Source organism: Oxyura jamaicensis, chromosome 8, assembly GCF_011077185.1.
Source record: "Oxyura jamaicensis isolate SHBP4307 breed ruddy duck chromosome 8, BPBGC_Ojam_1.0, whole genome shotgun sequence".
Lineage (NCBI taxonomy): Eukaryota > Metazoa > Chordata > Aves > Anseriformes > Anatidae > Oxyura > Oxyura jamaicensis.
The window spans coordinates 28218179-28236898 of NC_048900.1; the positions used below are offsets into that span (position 1 = coordinate 28218179).

Below are 18720 nucleotides of genomic sequence, written 5' to 3' on the forward strand. Positions count from 1 at the left end.
TCTGCTGCCTCCTTTGCCCTAGCAAAAAGTCATCAGTGAAATTTTGCGTTTGGAATGGCAAATAAGCTGTCCTTTTCCTTGTGAAGGTCTGTCCCTTAGCATAGGGCAGAGATTCATTTGCTGTGGCTTTGATCTCTGTGAAGAGCGTAGGTATGCCTTTCAAGTGAGGGACACTCAGTGGCTGCCTTTTCTGAGTGGGCAGCTGCGGGTCACTGTGCTGTGTAAGAAAGGGTCTCTGAACTCCAGCACCCACATTTCAGTGTTGGAACTTTTTGGAGACTTTGCTTTGTGTAGCCATGGTGACAACCCAAAATACGTGAGTCGTTTCTCACAGTGAAATAGCAGCAGGTTTGAGGCATTGAAATAGAAGCTTGTATGTTATTCCCAAGCAGTGGTTTGCATTGCTCTAGCAGACATGCCTTAACTGCTGGGAATAAGGCAGTTGGTTTCCCTAAAAGCCTGTCTTCCTGCCAGTGTCTTATGTGTCTGATATTTTAACGTTTTCAGAAATCCTTTGTTTTCTTCTGAAACCTTTGTGTGATCGGAGGGATTTTGGTACAGACATCTGTATTATCTTGTCCCACTCCTAAACAGAAACATGCTTGCCCTTTTGCAGATGTGTAAAACCACGAAGAATTGAGTTAACTCTTGCAAACAGCAAAAGAGTAATACAAACAAGGGTAGTTGCACCAGAAATTTCCTAGTCTTCCTTGCAGCAAATAACCCAGCAGGGTTGCAGCTTCTTACTGGTATAGAAATCTAGTGATTTCCCATACATGCTGTCAGAATAGCACTCTTCTCATGGACACTGAATTGACATTATAACACCTTTTTTTTTCCCCTCGAAGTAAAATGTTTTATGAGACTAACCTTTTTGAGACTACAGGTTTGAGTAAGCTATGTTACACCTAGCAGACTGGGACCAGTCTGGTTTTGAAGGTTTTGAAAGGAGCTTTAAGTAATTTTTTTCCCTCAAACTAATTTTGTAAGTGTACTGATTATGTGCTATGTATGCATATTGAATAAAGTAGGAGAGATCCACCTAAAATATCCCTGGTCATACAACCTGTATAACTTTTATTTCTGCCTATGCCATGGTGAATTAGGTGCAGTGAGCGATCAGTGTTCTGCTTTGCACTTGTTGCAGAACAGTTGTTCCCTTTTGGAAATATTTGTCATTCCTGCCCGAACACCTCTCTGGATTCACAGCTGAAGGAAGTAGCCAGAACAGCTTCTAACGGGAACATTGTCTGGCCTCATTTCAGCTTACTGAGGGAGAGGGGGATCTGAATTTGCTGGCATTTTCAGTCCCAAATATACCATGTTTGTGTTCTGTCCTGTTGAGAGGCTCCGTTTGTTTGTTTGTCTTTTTCCATCTTCATCTGGTGATGTGGTCTGTGCGCTTCTTCAGTCATTCATTTTTCTTTATCAGCAATCTGTGCAAAACATCCTTTTGGGGACTGTCAGGTCACCCTTTGGTTTAGATGGAGTCTCTTCCTTTGCATCTTTTTGCTGCTCCTGTGCTCCTTGTCATTGTGAACTGAGTCACCTGGCTTGGTGCAGAGCGCTTTTTTTCCCCTGCTGGTAATATGCATGTGGTTTGAAGCTTATAATTTAGTCATTTTTAAAATTTGAGAAGCACGAATAATTTATTTTCTATCTTGCCAGATTCACTGCATAATCTAAGAGACAGAGCTTGAGCAACTACACCAAGAGCAAAATGGGCAGCTCATGTTGCTGTTCCCGTGCTTACTATGGATTATTTTAGGAAGAATATCCCATATTCTCTTTTACCAAGCCTGACTAGTCTTTGCCTGTTTTCTGCTAAAGGAACTTCAGTCCAATCTGCTTATTCTAAATTTGTTCATTTGATTCTCGTGATGACTGGCAAACACAATAGAGCTTCGTTGCTCCACAATATCCGCCCAAGCTGCCAGCTTTGTTCACACAAATAGAGTGCAAAGCACGTTTCCACCCCCAAAGCATGCACAGTACGTGTCCTTTGCAGTACATCCTGGAGTGGAGGCTGCAGAGACATGCTGGCTCAAAGTGTTCTCATAGCCTGATCTCTGTAATCTCGGTGGGAGCCAGACCAGCAAGTGGATTCAGTATATTTTGGCTCCGATACCAGAGTCTCCTCTTCAGAACATGCCACGTTGTTAAAGCAGCAGACTTTTGAGTAATTACTACACAGGGACTCCTCGGCTGCTTGAAATCAGCTGTGATGAGAGGAAAACTCGCCGAGACAAAGCAGCCTGGTACTTGCTTTGCCAGCTATGTTTAACGCAGTCGGGTGGCACTAGGCAATGGGTTTCTGGCGAGGGTGCTGGAGGCTGCATGCGGCGCTCCAGCCTCGCGCCCTGCAGTGACCGCTGCACATGCGGCCCTGACGTGAAACGTGCGGTCTCCGAGGGGACAGGGCCAGCAGCCCTCGGCAGCCAAGCTGTGTGCCAACTGGCCGCGACCCAGCGTTTAGCAAAGGCAGCAATTTGTCCTGCTGCTGACCAGGGGAAAGGGGCTGGCTTTGGGAGGGTAAGGAGTGGGGAGAGAGGGGAGGAACGTGGTAGGAAAAAACGGAAAACAAAAGCAAAGCTTTGGAAGCAGGGACTGCCTAGAGAAGTTTTTGAAATGACCTGTGCCAGCCTTCTGAAATTGATAAGCACTTGGCCTCTTGCTTTTTTAATATTCTCCTCTTCCGTAAGGCCGGTTCTGCACATGTGAATCACAGAGCCAGTGTCTTTCAAATGGGAGAGATAAATTAGTGTCACAGGAACCTCTCCCTTACTCTGTCCTCTTTCAGTTCAGTTCTGCTGGCTTCTATATTGCATTTGGCAGCGGTCACAGTGCTGACTTCCCAGCTAATGAAGACGTTTTACGTTCAGGGAGGGCTGCATGAAATGAAAACCACATTTTCTTCACGACTGTTGTTACAGGTTGCCCATCCTTTCTGTACACAGATTTAGCCTTCTGAGGAAAAGGTCACGGAGCCTTTTTAGCCTGTGGCCTTCGAAGGGTTACACATCCATAAAAATGCTGCCGCCTTCTACTTGTCCCTCAAAGAAGTCCTCCACACCCTTTTTTAATGAGACTCTCTTGTTCCATTTTCTAGCATCCTTGGTTTGAAAAAGAAACAAACAGAGCTGTAATATCCCCTTCGCTGGCATTAATTTGACATTGTATGCTTTGTTTGCTTTGTTTTGTTTTTAAAAGGCGAGAAGTAAAATATTTCTGCTAGCAGGGCATATAAAAGATTGCTGCTTTTCTGACCTCCTTATTATATTAATAAAAGCTAGGAAGAATTCAGTAGTGGTGGGACATCATGTGCAGGCAGCCTCCAAAACCCAAAGCACTTACTTGCAGAACTAGTAAACCACAAAGCTTAAGATCTTGAAATGTAAATAGGAAGTTGGAGAGTTTACTTTAGAGCCAGCAGTGGTGAGTCTGTATAATGTTTATTTCTGCTTGCCTCCCAGCCTTTTCTAAAGCTTGGCGGAGATGAAAGGAAGGTTTTCTCAGTAAATGGGTTATTAAAAGTTTTTGTTATGACCAAGATTCCTTTGTTCCTGGTCTGACATAATTCAAAGCTCAGGTATGCGCTGGTGACTGGGAGAATGGGATGTTCCTATTTAGTGTGTACCTGCCAGAGAAGTCCAAGTTTTCCATCCCATCACTTTGCAGGTAATCAACCTGTTCTTGGGAATGTAGCTGAAAGCAATACAGTCACTGTATTGTACGGACACTAGGTAATGCCTAGTAGCATTTCCAGAAAACTGCAGTCAACTCTCCTTCCCTTTTGTGAACAGATCATCCGAGTTCAAAGACTCAAAGAATAGATGTGGATAGATTGAACGCTTTGAAAAATGTTCTGCTTGGTGACTATATGAAGACTGATATTCTACAGACATCTCCCTGACATCAGTGAAAATGCTTGCTTTGAAAATTCCAGCAGACACAGTGGTTTCATACTGCGGTTAACTGCAAACTACCCTGTGTGACACACAGCCGTGTATTAGGGTATTTGATTTATAACACAAAGCCTTTCTGCAGTGTCTTCTCTTCGGTGGTCTCAGGGTTCTTTGCAGCAATGAATGAAAGGGCTAAGAGAGACAGAACTGTTATTCCGGTTTTATTAGGTGCCAGACTGAGGCACTTTGTAGTTTAGTAGATTTTTAATTGTTAAGTCTTTACTTTTACAATGTGCACCTATCCAGTGCGTTGGGACTGCAGGACATCTGAGTGAGAAATTTCGCTGTGTATGTTTGAGCATGCAAGACACTTCCCCGTTCTGAACTGACAGTGTTTACATACTACAGACAATGCTATGTTGCACTGTATGATAAATACATAAACCAGAGATGTTTTCTTCCTTCCTTGGATTTTCTGATCCATTTGATGAAAGCACAATGGACGTAAAGGCTTATGCTGGGCTTCCTCCAGGTCTGACTGCTAATAGTGCTCATCACCTTTTCATCCCTACTTGCTCCATGCTTTTCCTTAGAAAGCATGAGCAAGAGACTGGAATTCATACCTACTTCTGTTTACACTGGTAAGATTTGTCTGGTCTGTCTGCCAAAAATATTCTGCTGCCTGACTTGGCCTCTGCTGAAAGTACTGTGGGATTGAAGGTTACCTGTTAGTAGATCTGGCTCTAGAGGCTAGCACCTTGTACCTTGAACTGTAACTCTTGTATATTTTAATAGGGGTTTTGTTTGCTCCGTTGGAGGAATTAGGTTCTGGAATCTGCAGCAAGGAACCTTACAAAATTTTGTTGCTTCATTGATGTATAGATACCATAGGATTGTAGGGGATAGGATAAAACTACTTAATTCTGTTTCATTCTTTATATACTAGTATTCTTGTTTATGTTCACAGCAGCAGCCCTCCTTTGTAACAAGATTTTCCTGTTTCCTTTTCTATGTTTTTCAAGTGATGATATCAGATTTGACAGGTACAACATCTCATTGACGCTGCCAGCTAACCAATTCTGATTCTTCCCCCCCACCCCCCTTGACCAAAAAGAGTATTTGACCAAAAAGTATTTGCCTGCAGCCCATAGGTCTCGACCAAACCTGATTACCTTACCGGTGTGCTCTGTTACTAGGAGAGCTGGGTCGGTGATTTCCTTCAGATCACAAGCATCTTTATATATAATGAATGGTCTTTCCAGTTGACTTGTTTACCTTGTTTTTGTGAGTAGGCATGAATTTATTAAGCAGCCTGCTTATTTGGTGTGCCTAGATCTCATGATGTACCAAAAGGACAGGTGATGTCTTTGGCTCATACTAACCCTTTTCTCATAAGAACTTAGCAGGACTGTCAAGGAACATCTAAGTTTCAAATGAAATGGAAGATTGTAAAGGATATCCTTGGTCATCAGTTAGGATGTCTCTGGGCCCTGAAACAATTAAATAGAGTTTTCAAGGGAATACAATAATTATATGAAAAGCAGCTTCGTTTTTTTCAGTTAGTTTTAAAATTTTGGAGGTAGCAGTACTTGGACTGAGTAGTGTGGGATTTGGTGTCAAAATCCCAAATATTGCTTAGTATTGTTGGTTTGCTTTATGATTCGGCCAGACTGTTTCCTTTCTGCAGTTTATCCACTTGCAGCGTGAGCATCAAACGGAAGTTGTGCAGACAGATATTTTGGTAATGAAATGCATGTTACATCAGTGCCAGGTATTAAGGACTCCCTAGGCCCAGGTGGCATAAGATATAACAGTATTTCTAGGTATCTTTTTACTTTTCTGAACAGCAACAATTTCCCCAGTGAGGCAAACTTTTCGTCAGTATTTGGACAGTAGGTGTTCTAGGAGGGCTTTAGTTTTTCCCCCACTTTTATTCAGCCTCTTATGAAGCAGTAGTTTTTCATCCAAGTTTCCTGTTGCTGCTCCAACTGTGTTGCCCTTAGATGGGGCAAGATTTATTAGGAAGAAAGTAAATCTCTTTTCATACAATCGTTCTGGAAGCAAAATGAGGAGAAGCGTTAGCTGCTGCTTTTCTCCCAGTGTCAGCTGGGAATCACAGTTTATGCTGAGTTCATTGTTTATAACTGTGGGTGAAGGCCTGAGGTCCTCTCCTAGTGTTTATTCTGTCCTTGGGAGTTTGTCTCAGTAAGTAAAGGCTGAATAAACACCAAGTAAGGTTCTCAGGATTTACCCATTTAGCTATTCAAATAAAAGCGTGTTTAAAATAGTGTATGATGGCATATTGCATGTAATGTAAATCTGCTTCCATTAACTCAGGGGTATTGCAGAAGTTTTATTTTACCCCTAAGTTCTATATTATTGTTGGTAGTGGCCTTCAGTAATACAGGAGGAATATTCTTAGGGAATAGAGATGGGAATATCCTTATTCACCTAATAGTGAAAAAGAAAAAAATATAAAGCTCTAAAATGGACTGCATTGTGCAATAAATAAGAAATGTGCATGGGAAGGACATCCAGAGTAGGTATATAAACCAGACTTCATTTGAAAAAAAAAATTCCTTGATGTTTTGTACTAATTACAGTAAGAACTGCAGTTTTTGTAGAATAATTCACCCCCATAAATAATGAATTAAGGAGTGATACATCTGTGCAAGAAAACTTGAGCTCCCTGCTCAATGCCACATCCGTGATCGGTTTCCCATTCTTCCCTTAAACTTCTGTTACATCATCTACAAAGCTCCGAGTTCTTCAGGATTGTCACCATCTGATAGAATGCGCTGGCCAAACTGGGCTACCGAGATTTGGATTACTTAGCATGCATGTTAGAGATGAGAATGAAAATACTTTTCAAGAGAAGACAAGGGTCTTATGGCACAATCTGCAGGAAAAGATATGAAACGGGATAGCCTGTATCTGCCTGCAATTTGACAATTCTGCCATCAGCTCTTCGGTAAAAGGTCAGTGCTCAAAAACTCTTTTATGGAAAATCTGTGTATGCTGGCCTGGCATGTCATGCTGCTGTCCTGCAGCCACAGTGACAAGGACTGGGCCTGCCTTGGACTGCACCAAGACTTCTCGGTGGATTTTTAAGTATTATTTGGAGGTGGAATTGTTTTTGTATCTGGCGCGTGAGGTGCAGCAACCACCAGTATTTGTGTGGTAGATGCTCCGTGTGCACATTTCTTAACTTTTCAGGTTGGGGTGAGCTCTTCTAGTCTCATAAAACAAGGTAGTGCTTCAAATTGTATCTGTGACATGTTTCTTTAGGAACCAGAACTGAAGCTGTAAGGCTGTGATCTGAAAGGATAGTTCTGAAACAGTTCAAAAACTCCAATGTTCTTTCAAAGACGTAAATTGATCTCCAAGTCATCACTATAGTAAAAATTTTTTCCAATGCATGAATGGAGTTCTTAGTGAGAGATTCCTGGCGTTGAAGCAAAATCTGTTCTGTCTGCAATCTCAGTCACTTTTGAAGATTTGATGTCTTGCTTGGAAGTGCAAACAGAAATTTGCTTGAACCTTCACTCACTGGAGACTGGAAGGATATTCTGGGAAGGAATTACTGTATGCTTACTCCGTTCCTGTGGCCCTCCCTAAGCCATCTGTTACTGGCCACTGTTGACAACAGGTTAGTGGGCTATATGGATCTTTGGGTTCGACTTTTTCTGTTGTTACAACATTGAGAAGAGTGATTGTGATGAACTTTCAGGGATTTAATTTACCATAACAGCAGATTGTAGTGTTATAAAGTGAATATTTAGAATGGCCTGCAATTAGTTATCTGTGCTGAAAGATTTATAATCTTCACATAAACTGGCATTTTGTGACAGTGAGTATCTATCATTGGAAGAGAAGTAAAAATAAATGGGTGGTATAAATTTCCAGCTCATTTGAAGCCCTATATCCCCAGTGAGCTATTGTTATGAGAGGCATCGAAGTAACTGCTGTGAGTCATGGAGCAGCATTGCTTTAGAAGAGTACATAATAGCATTTCAGCACAGGACACAAGCAGAAGCTATCATGTAACCAGACAACCTTTCAGTCCATTTATCAAAACACTTCTAGTTCCCATTTCAAGGAAGGCGACATAGTAAATATGAGAAAAAAAAAAAAGGAAATAAAAAAAGGTTAATCTGTATATCTGTATCCAGACATTTCATGAAGTAAAACAATAAAATAAATCAGTGCATTACTGATATTGTTCAGGTGCTTCGCAAAAAAACTTCTGAATCCATCAGGAAAGTGCGTGTTTTTTTTTTCTTTTGGACCTTAAAAAAATATAACAGATTAAAGCTTTTATTTATTTATTTATTTTCCTCCAATTTATATGAGAAACCTTGGAATTTGGGAAAAGAATAGAATGATACGCTAGTGTGTGCGTGTTGTATACATACCCAAGCTGAAACATAAGATATGCTTAGTGTTAGTGGATACTGGTAAAGGGCAAAATTAAATGTATATGAGCACATTCCAGGCCTGGAACAATCAGAATTCATCTAGTTTAAAGGTTTTGTTTCAAAGCTGAACATATGGTTGGAGTCCCTGATAAGACATTAAAAGTTCCTGCATCTTTGATTTAGGCAGATGATGAACTTTGAATGAGTCTGGAAAGATTCCCCATGAATCCATTCTTATTTAACTTCTTCCAGAGCTGAGACTCTCAAGTTGTCCCAGGCTTGGCTCCAAGTTTGCTTCCTGGGATAAACACAGAAGGTTAACCTCACACTTAAGGAATAAAAATTTACAGGGGTGCAAATTTTCTGTTGAGGACAACAGCGTTGTTCTCGTGTCTCTGAGGAAACCCAATGCAGAGGCAGTTCTAGGCTAGGATGCTGTGCTCAGACTTCTCTCACAATGTTCCCATTGTGATCTTGTGGAGACCTGTCTCATAGATATGACTCTGAATGACCTATTAATCTGAAACTGTTCTCTATGCTTCCTGGCCTCTCCTTGTAGTGCTACAGAAGCCGTTTGATCAGCTGGCTCCAGCCCCTCTCTGGCGTCAGTTCTCAGGTCTTGAGACGAGTGTCTCAACCAACAGGCAGTTCCCAGTAAAACTTCTTTGTACAAATAAAATAGCATCATTATTCCACAAAGAAAAGCTGCATCTAGCCCTCCAACACATTTTTAGATTATTAGTGTTTAATAGTTTTTAGTTTATTATACCTTTTAGAAGATCATCTGTTGAATCACAGCCTCCACAGTCTGTTGTTCTCAGGGATCCTTTTCTGCTTTCTTTGTCTTTTGCCTGTTGCTCATTTCCAAGGACGGACCTTATTGCCCTTATCTGCTGTTTGTGGGCTTCAGTCCTACCTGAACAGCGTTCACGACTTGCCTCTTCATAACAGGAATCCCAGGATCTGACTTCCAAGGTAGTAGTGCCTAATTGTTGCCATCATCTTCCACCACATGTGAAGTCAGTGACCCCAAGTTTTGTAGTGCCTCATGGGTGCATCGCCCACAGGAATGCACGTGTGAGTCTGCTGCTCACAGTGGGGCAGTAAAATCATCGCTGAGCCATCAGGAGTCAGCTAGCAGAAATCTGCCAGCTCTCTGCAGATCTCGTGGAAGGTTGAGAAGTATATATTTATTCCTAAACTATTTTTATTTTTCCTCCTCTTTGATAGCTTGTCTCACACAGTGCCAACAGGTGAGAAGTAACATGATACAGCTCTTCCAGCCTGTGCTTTGACGAAGCCAACTACCAGACACTCAGGTCTTGTTACAGCTCCCATCTTTTGCAAACTGCTGGCAAATTTCAGCAAACAATTGACACGGGACTGGAGGAGCACATTGTCTGGATGTGGTCCTCTTGTCTTCAGTTGCCAGAGCATTCCTGGGTAAAAGGAAGATACGGTGGCTAAGAGCCACCTCCTGACACTGCCTTGCATTTTTTTTCCATGGTGCACCATTTGCGTTTAAATAGTGGGTTGAGGATCACAGTGTGCCTGTGGTATCTCTATTCCTGCTCACAATGCCTTTATTATGGCATAGAGAGAAGGAGAATATGTTTGTAGGTTGTCTCTGCTTTTATCACAAAGTACGTGGGGGGACAGTCTCCTTACGTAGAGCTCAGAGAAGGATTTGTTTGAATGGGAAGGAGCTGCAAAGACCTTGCTGGTAGCCTTGTGAAAATTCAGTAGTTAAGAATTGTACGTGTTTGGATTTCATTATTGTTTCTGAACTGGAGCACCCAATCTGTTTGTTTTGTCCTTGTGAGGGTAAAATATAACTGGGATGGTTGAATGCAGCCCTAAATGTAGCGAGCCAAGCTTAACTTTATTATAACTGAGTTTCCTTGCTCTGATCAGGTAGGCTATAGACAGTGAAAATAAGATGTTATATATACTCACGCTATTGGATTCAATCACGTTTTAATTATTTTTTTTTCTCTGTATCTCATTTTACTAACATCTTCTCTTGGCTGAAAACTAAATTTATAAAAGCACATTTTCTGGCAGAGAAATGATACTTCATCAACATTTCACCACTTTAAAAAATAATAAGGCAAATGAAAAGCATTTTATTTCCAATATCATTTTATTCCTTTTTTCCCCCTACTTTTATGTTTTTCCCATTTTTATATATACTGTTTCAACCTTGAGTTTAGCAGTGGAAAGAGAAGCTGTCAGAAGTTTACGGCAGGAGAGGTAGGTATCATTCTTGCACTGTATTTCCCCCTCAGGAAAATGGTAGAATTTTATAATGTGAAAAATATTACTCTATTTAAAACTCAGTTTTATTACTCTATTTAAAACTCAGTTGTCCAGGTTTCCTATTTAATATTGGACAATTCTCTGAAGAGTGATATCATTGCAAGCTTCTTTTATAAGATTCATACTTAAAAAAGAAAGAGAAATCATTTTAAAATCAGCATAGACAAAGCAATTGATTTTTTATAATCAAGTTATTAAGAGTATGGGCATGTGAAGAAATGAACTGAATAATCTGTAGCCTGTATTTGCACGATGTTGGCGACTCTGCAGTAGCACTCCTGGCCCTGGTTTCCTCTGGAATGTGCAAGGTTGCTGGGATTTGTCCCGTGATACGCCGCAGAAAGACGATGAGTAGAGGTGGTTTTTGCCAGGCAACTGACCTCCTATTTTTGTCCATAATCATTTCTTCATGTGGCTGTACCCTAAGAGGTACTGATACCACACTTACCATTGGCTGAAAACTGATGTGGCATATTGAGAAAAACATGAAATAACCAGAGTCAGCTCAGATGAAGAGGCTGGATCTGGCCAGTATCTAAAAATGGGCTGCCCTGTAGAGAAGTTTGTTACTCTGTTAAGGAGTGCAGTGAGTTATTTTAGCCCTGCAGCATCCTTTGTCAGAAGGTTTTCTCAGAAACACAACTTGCTTCTGGTGGCAGACCTCCAGAAAAGCTGCTTATACAAGTGCAGCCTGTGACCTCTTACATTCCCAGCTCTTGGCAAGGGCCTGATCTCTTGCATTTGAAAAGGTAAAAGAAAATATAGCTGAATAAAACAACTGTAATTTAAATTTTGGGTAAGTGAGGAAAACAATTACTATCTGTTGTAAGTAACATTTTAGTTTATGTGTTTAACTGGTTTATGAACCAGGTTCCTCTGGTTGGGGGGGACCCCAAACCCTGCCTTATAGTTCCTGCTGATGGATTAGTTTTAAACAGTAAATGTAGGAGTGTGTAGTCATCTGCCTTGATTTAGGAGCATGTCTAATGAAGTTATGTCCAGTTCAGCTTTTGAAGTGTGTGCAGAGGTTGCGCGAAGTTCTTACAGACAAAGCTCTGGCTGCAGGAGCTGTCTTTAGAAACTCATTTATTCTCTACATTTTAGGAAATAAGGGACATGGGCATGCAGAAGCAGACAAATTCCTTTCTTCTTTCTTACCTAACGATATTGTCTCGCATTTGAAGAGGTGTCTCTCACCTGTATGGACATATGCTAGCTTTCCTAGTTATAGACACTTGAAGGCTAGGGCCAACAGACTTCCTAAGGGAAGGTGCCCAAGTCTGTATTTGGACACCTAACCATCAGGCTTCACGTGTTGTGATCCTGAGCCAGAAGTCAATGGGAAATGTGGGTCTTCGGCATTTTAAAAATCAGACTGCTTATATAAGTGTCTAACTACCAGTGTGAGCCTAGATCTTCAAGCCCTGTAAATTGACATAGCTCTGTGGAAGTTGATGGTTAATATGCAGGTTTGAACAAGTTGAGGCTTTGGCTCCCAAGGCTAGAAGCCCAGGTCCAAATGACTTTCTCTTTGTACATAAAAATATAAGTAAAGTACAAGCTGAATAACCAACATTATTGTGATTCAACGCATTCTTTCATTAAAAATTATAAGATTAAAAAAAAATCAAATACCTTTCCTTATTTGGCCTTGAATAAAAATCTGACAGTGGAAATGTTTAACAATCTCAGTGGAGTTTTCCTCTAATTAATTCTTGTTAGATATAGAGCCAGGTTGAGCAGTATATTATCCCATTGCATAAGCCACCTGAAATATTTTCAGAGATGAGGCAGTCAAGTTGCCGTAGGAATTTTTTTTTTTTCTTTTTTTTTTTTTTCCACTGGTTGTTAATCACATACCTTGCTTGGTGTATAGTTTGTAGATCAGTCAATGTCCTGAGGAAAATTCAGAAAATCAAAACTATTTTTGTGTGCCTGTCATTCAACTTCTGCTGCTTTTCTTCTATGGGTTGCTATTTTGAGTAATAGCTCACAGTAGCCTCTATAAATTCATCTGCTACTCCTACTCTAGGTTGTACTGTAAGTTTATTTGGGAAATAATTAAAGCAGGGGTTGAACTGGAGTACTAGCTGCAAATTGTCATCAGAAATTTCAGATCCCAGTCTGCATTTTCAGGCAAACTTTCTGTACGTTTCTGATTCTGGTCATTTTTACTTAATGTGGGGTTGTGTTTAGTTTGATTTTGTGAAACAAATTTGTGATGTTTAGTAATCATCCAGGTTACTTTGATAAACCCATGACATAGCTTTGGCAACTAATGATGGTGTCTATGTTCATCAAGGCATTTACGCAAGCGATTTCATGATATAAGCCAAAATACTTAAATTGTCAGTAAACAAATTCCCAAGATTGTCTGTGGTTGGATGTGTTCAGGCAGAATCCTTAAGTCCATGTTCTGTGTGCATGTGGTCTCCGCTCAAGTAACTTCCATGCTTTCAGTGGGTTAAAGTTAGCTCTGTGCAAAAATTGTTGTGGCATAGCCTTAATGTCATTGCAGAGCAACTCCGTCCCTGTGGGCAGCCCCTGGAATGCCAACCTGTCCCAGGGAAGAGAGCTATGGGACGTGCCACCACAAGCTATGCAGCTACATAGCAGAACGCTGATTGCCAGAGGATGTAAGCTTGAAATATAATCAGATAAATTACTGGTGCTATATGACATATAGGAATCGGAATATTAATAAATTCAAATTTTCCTGAAGCACATCTTTTGTGTTTCAAGACCTTGTTTTCTTAAATATATTTTATAATTAAGCTAAAGACCGAATGCTGTTCTGTGTTTAATTACTGCTCATAATATATATCATAGGTTATCCCGAGTTGGAAGGGACCCCCAAGGATCATTGAGTCCAACTCCTGGCTCCACACAGGTCTACCCCAAAATTCAGACCACATGACTATATGTTGTAAGAAGTTGACCAAACTCATTAGAATCTTAACCAAGAGAATTGCCCCCAGGGTAATGGGGAAACCTAGTTTTAAGCCCATTTAGTGCTTGAGAGATAATGCCAAGATGGCAATTGTAGAGTAGGCATCAATACTCTGAAAATACAACCGTACACCCCAACTCTGCCCAGTTAATATACATCTCCAGAAAGTGCTGTTATTAAATCATACATTCAGTAGCTATTAATATGACCTGACTTTGAACCAGAAGCCTAGAAATGAAACATTCTTGGGTTTCCCTTTGAATTCTCTCCCTCCTCTTTTTTTTTTTTTTTTTTTTTTTTTTTAATATGAATCTCTTTCATTCTTTGTCAGAGAGTTGTGGTGAAATAGCTATATAAGACCCATCTGTCAGCAGAAGAAAAATGATACAGATTTCTTAATACAGGATTTTATGCATCAGTGTAAACCCCCTGAATTGAATGAATATCAGTATTCTCAACCCACAGGCAGTCAGAAAGTTTGAAAGTTAAACATCTGCAAAGAAGTTAATGAAAGTATTTGACTTGTCAATGATCAAAGTCCAGACATGCAAAGAGTATTTACTGGTTGGTGACTGATACAGTGCTATGCCTTGTACTCGCTTCGATTGTTATTTTCTTTCATACCTGCCTTAGCATAACAAAAGCAGACGTTATTCTGAATTTCTGGCTGTAAAAGTTGATAAGTGAAATGATTTTCAAAAAAAAATTTCTGACCTAGCTTCTCACTAGCAAATGGTTACTTTAAAATTGTGACGGTAGAATGAAGGCTTAATTTTGCTTCCGTGTATGTGAGTGTAAATCAAGAATAGTTCCACATAAATTTGATTTTTATCTCTGTACGTCATACTGCAAGTAAATAGAGAAGCTGATACGGATAGTAGAATGTTGACAGATATCAGAGGCCAATGGCCTTTTTAGGAAAAAGAAATAAATAGCAGATCTGTATATATAGCAGTGTACCCCCTTAATATAAAGGTTTACTTTTCAGGTAATAGCCATGTTCCCCCATAGTGGTGTTTTAAGGAATTTAACAGCAGCAGAAGGTGTCATCTAAGGAAGAAAATTGTTCGAATTCATGCTCTCTCCAGCAAGGCCTGTTTTATTTTATCTTGTCTCTGATTACCGTTAACATTTGCACAGAACTGAGGAGGAAACACAAGCATGTGCCTGATCGTTATGGCTAGTCTAGCAAAACAAAGCTAAGTAAAACAAACCTCACATTGCAACTTGCTCACTTTATGGAATGGCTGCGTGCCTAGGTGCTTCTCCTCTCTCAAGGTCTGCATACTGTTCCGCTCCTTGTCCCGAATGACAGTTCAGAAAGCTGAACTTAGTTTGGATTAAATGCGTGGACTCCTCTGATTCCCTTACATGAGCTGTAAGTTAGCCTATAAGTAGAAAGCACGAGCTTGTTTTGACATAAATTTTTACAATAGAAGTGAATTTTTCCTGTTGTTTTTTGTTTGTTTTTGTTTTTTAGCCCTTCCCATTTGCCTCTCCCTTTAAACTAAATTAAATATATTATGACTCTCATATTAGTGACATTTAAACAGGCTCTTTCATACTTCAGCTTAGTCCTATATAGCCATTATGTATTTTAAAGACATTTTTCATTTCTGTGGGCTGCCAGATGTGCTGGTGATACCTTCTGATCTTAGATAGTTTGACATTGATTTTCTTAGCACACACCAGGGTAGAAATCTGGTCTGTAACTCATCCAAATGATCTATTCATAACAAAAAGTGCCTTCTGGCAGTTGCACCACAGCTGAATACTGTTAAACTGAATTCATCATTTCATTTGTTTCTGATTGCTCTATATGTTTACATAGCTTACATATTAGTATGATCTTTTGTAAAGCACACACTGAGGTTAAATCCTCCCAGATAGAACCTTTTCCTCCTTCTTTTCCCTTTCAGATGTTGAACTTCTCCTTTTTCATTTAAATGAACAGAAATCTTGGAACTGTTTAATGCTCATCTCAACAGAAATGAAGGGCTAAGCAAGTAGGAATACACATGTTGGGGAGACAAGGAAAGGTGATATTTTCCTGCACAAAAGAATTCTTCCCTATCCACAGCTAGAATAAGTGTGAGGAATTGCTTGTCAGGGAGTATAACACTTCTGTAAGTAAGCATTGTTATAGATGGGGCAATAGTCCCTGTGTGAATAGTTGAATAGTTTCAAATGAAATATTTATAGATGCTGCTTATGACTCAAAATGTGCATAGGTTCAAATGCTTCTCATCTCCCATCTTCTGATGCCTGCTGCAATAATTGTGCAGAGTGCATTCCGACATCTAGCAGAGGGCATGTGACTTTACCCTCTGTGTTCCAGTTTCTCTGTATGTAAAAAATAATACACGTTAATGTGCCTCACAATAGGAGTGTGTTACAGGATGGATTTAAGTTAAAAAGAAGGAAGAAAATCTGGGGCTTCCTTTGAATACAAATTTTAACTTTCAAAGAAGGATGTCAGCTCTTATTTGCTTTAAAAATAAAAATCAATTGCCCATAAATCTAAAACAGATGTTGTTTTTCTACTAAAAAGATTAAGGATTTTCTTAAGCTCATTAAAGGAAAGAAATGACACCACATTGATCCATCTATATCATCATAAGAATGTCTTGAAGGCAGTAGAAAACTATGAAAAGGACATGGTGTTAGTGGAACAAAAATAACCGAGTCCTGGCAAACCGGGCAAACCTAAAACTCTGGGTTTTGCGGCAAACTTTGCACAATTTCTCCAACCTTACGCTTATGTCTAGTCATGAGTTTTAGTGGGATTGAGTGGTATGTATACTCAAATAGAATTTAGACTTGTTATTATGAAAATACAAATGCCAGCTGCTACATGGCTTGAAAAACTTAAGCGTCGTCCAAATTATTTCAAGGAGGGGAAATGGAAACCGTTTGCTATCTCTTACGCATATATTTGCAGAAGAATGTTCACTCTTTTGCTTTTCAAAGAGTGTGTGCCCGTTTCTGGGAGTCTGTTACATCCCAGTTTTCTCACCATACACATCAAAACCCAGAATTAAACTACCTGCCATGATGTCTGCAAAATGTGGATTAAACTTTTTAAGTGAAAGGAGGAAATAGGAAATCTGGTGATGCCACATACAGTACTAAAAAACCTGAGCATGACAGCCAATGTTCTTTATTTTGGTTGGGAGTTCCTACAGCTGAACAAAAATGATTGCCTAATATCCCACTAGCTATGTCCATCAAATACAGAGCTCCCTCATTTGCTCTGCGTACGTGTTGAAAGTTTGCTGGAATGTGTACAAATGGTGCTCCAGTAGGAAGATGGTAGGAAAGGCTCAGTGTAATTTGCAAAGAGCCAGCATGGAAATACCTGTCCTGGCAAATTCCTGTGGGTATAGATACCAAAATACCAGGCCGGTGCTGACTCCAGGGGCACTTTGGTCCTTTAATCAGTATAACCTGATAGGAAGGGAATGAGATCATGCTAGGGTCCTCAGTACCCTTCCAACACCAGTTCAGAGCAGACAGCAATCGTCAATTTTGACCTTAAGCAGTCTTCTCAGTAAGGTCAGTGATGTGGAATTGGTTTAAAAATCAGTTTATTTTGGGATTTTAAATTTTAGAAACATTTAGTCAATAATTTCTGTTGCACTTCATTTTGTTATTGAAATTGGAAGAGAAGGCTTGCTCAATAGAGGTGTTGAAAACTCCAAGCTGTATTAATTTGTAGTTTTAAGAGAAAACAAAACAAAACCAAATGTCTTTGCAATGTTTTTGACGTAGCTTTGTCCACTTGGAGTCATAAATGCCTTTTTAAATTCAGTGCAGCTATTCTTGCTCTTTAATGGGTTTAGTCAGCCAAAACGTTACGCAGACACACAGCCACATGTGCACACATACATCTGTAGCGAAAGTAAGACAGGGTACCAGAGCTGATAGAGGAGAATTGAGCAAGATTCTCCTATTTGTTAGACACACTCCAGAGAGAAATCAGGGTTGCTTGAAACTGTAGGGATACGTTTTGAGAAACTGATTTTTGTTGCTTTGTTCTCCTACTTAACATCGTGACAAGAATCAGCTGTAATGCAATTTGGTGGCTGGAGAAGACTATTGTTTGTGCAGAAACCTCCCTGCTGCTGGTATATTTACTAAACATGTGGGATGCACAAATGCCAGTAAACTGCATCTTAGCACATATTCCCCAGTTGCTAGCAAAAACTGTCTTTAAAGTTTGTCCTGTTTAAAATGTAAGGAGAATGTGCATTGAGTTTAACAGAAACAGGGCTGAATTTTTATTTACTGCTCCTTAACTATTTGACATGAAATCATTGCCTTATTGAAATTAACAGCAAGCATCAAGCATCCTTTACGGAGCCTAGAATTTTGCTAAAGAAGACAAAGGTCTAAATACAGAAAAGCATTGTTCTGTTCATACAATCATAGGATGGCTTAGGTTGGAAGGGACCTTAAATATCTAGTTCCAACCCCCCTGCCATGGGCAGGGAGGCCACCCCATAGATCAGGTTGGCCAAGGCTCCATCCAACCTGGCCTTGAACACCTCCAGGGATGGGGCATCCACAGCTTCTCTGGGCAGCCTGTTCCAGAGCCTCACTGCCCTTATAGTGAAGAATTTTCTTCTCCCAGTCTTTGCTCATGTCTGGGATTGCCCTGACCCAGGGGCAGCACCTTGCACTTGGACTTGTTGAACCTCCTGCGGTTCACATGCTTTCTGGACCAGAATGTGAGACTAGAAAATCTGTCTAGTCTTTGAAAGTGGAACAGCTTTAGCAGAGGAAGGAAAATGCCCTTCACCCTTATAAACAGCTAATAGATATCTTCTGAAGCAGAAAAAGGAAATGAAGCAGTGTCTCCCACATCCTGAGCGATGTCGCCACTAACATGTTATATAGGAACAAGCCATCGCTGTACGTGGGGACAGCACATCAGTTCCTCCAAGGGAGTGCTTCCATACCTGCTTTAACAAAAGGGCTCACAGATATGAAAGAAGGAACGTTTCGTGTAATGCTAAGCCTAAGTAAGAAGCAGAATCTAAAGCTGACCCAGGCAAGTATTTCCTGGTGGCTAGGACAAGCAAATCCCCTTTCACCCAGGCCAGGTTTGCAGTTTCCACCCAAGGCA

The 18720-nt window shown here is 40.3% G+C and overlaps 1 protein-coding gene across 12 annotated transcripts in view; it reads left to right on the plus strand.

Moving 5' to 3' along the window:
• The window catches only part of FGGY (FGGY carbohydrate kinase domain containing), a 183681-nt gene that overhangs the window by 118095 nt on the left and 46866 nt on the right, over nucleotides 1-18720 (plus strand). The gene's annotated exons all lie outside the window — the stretch shown is intronic.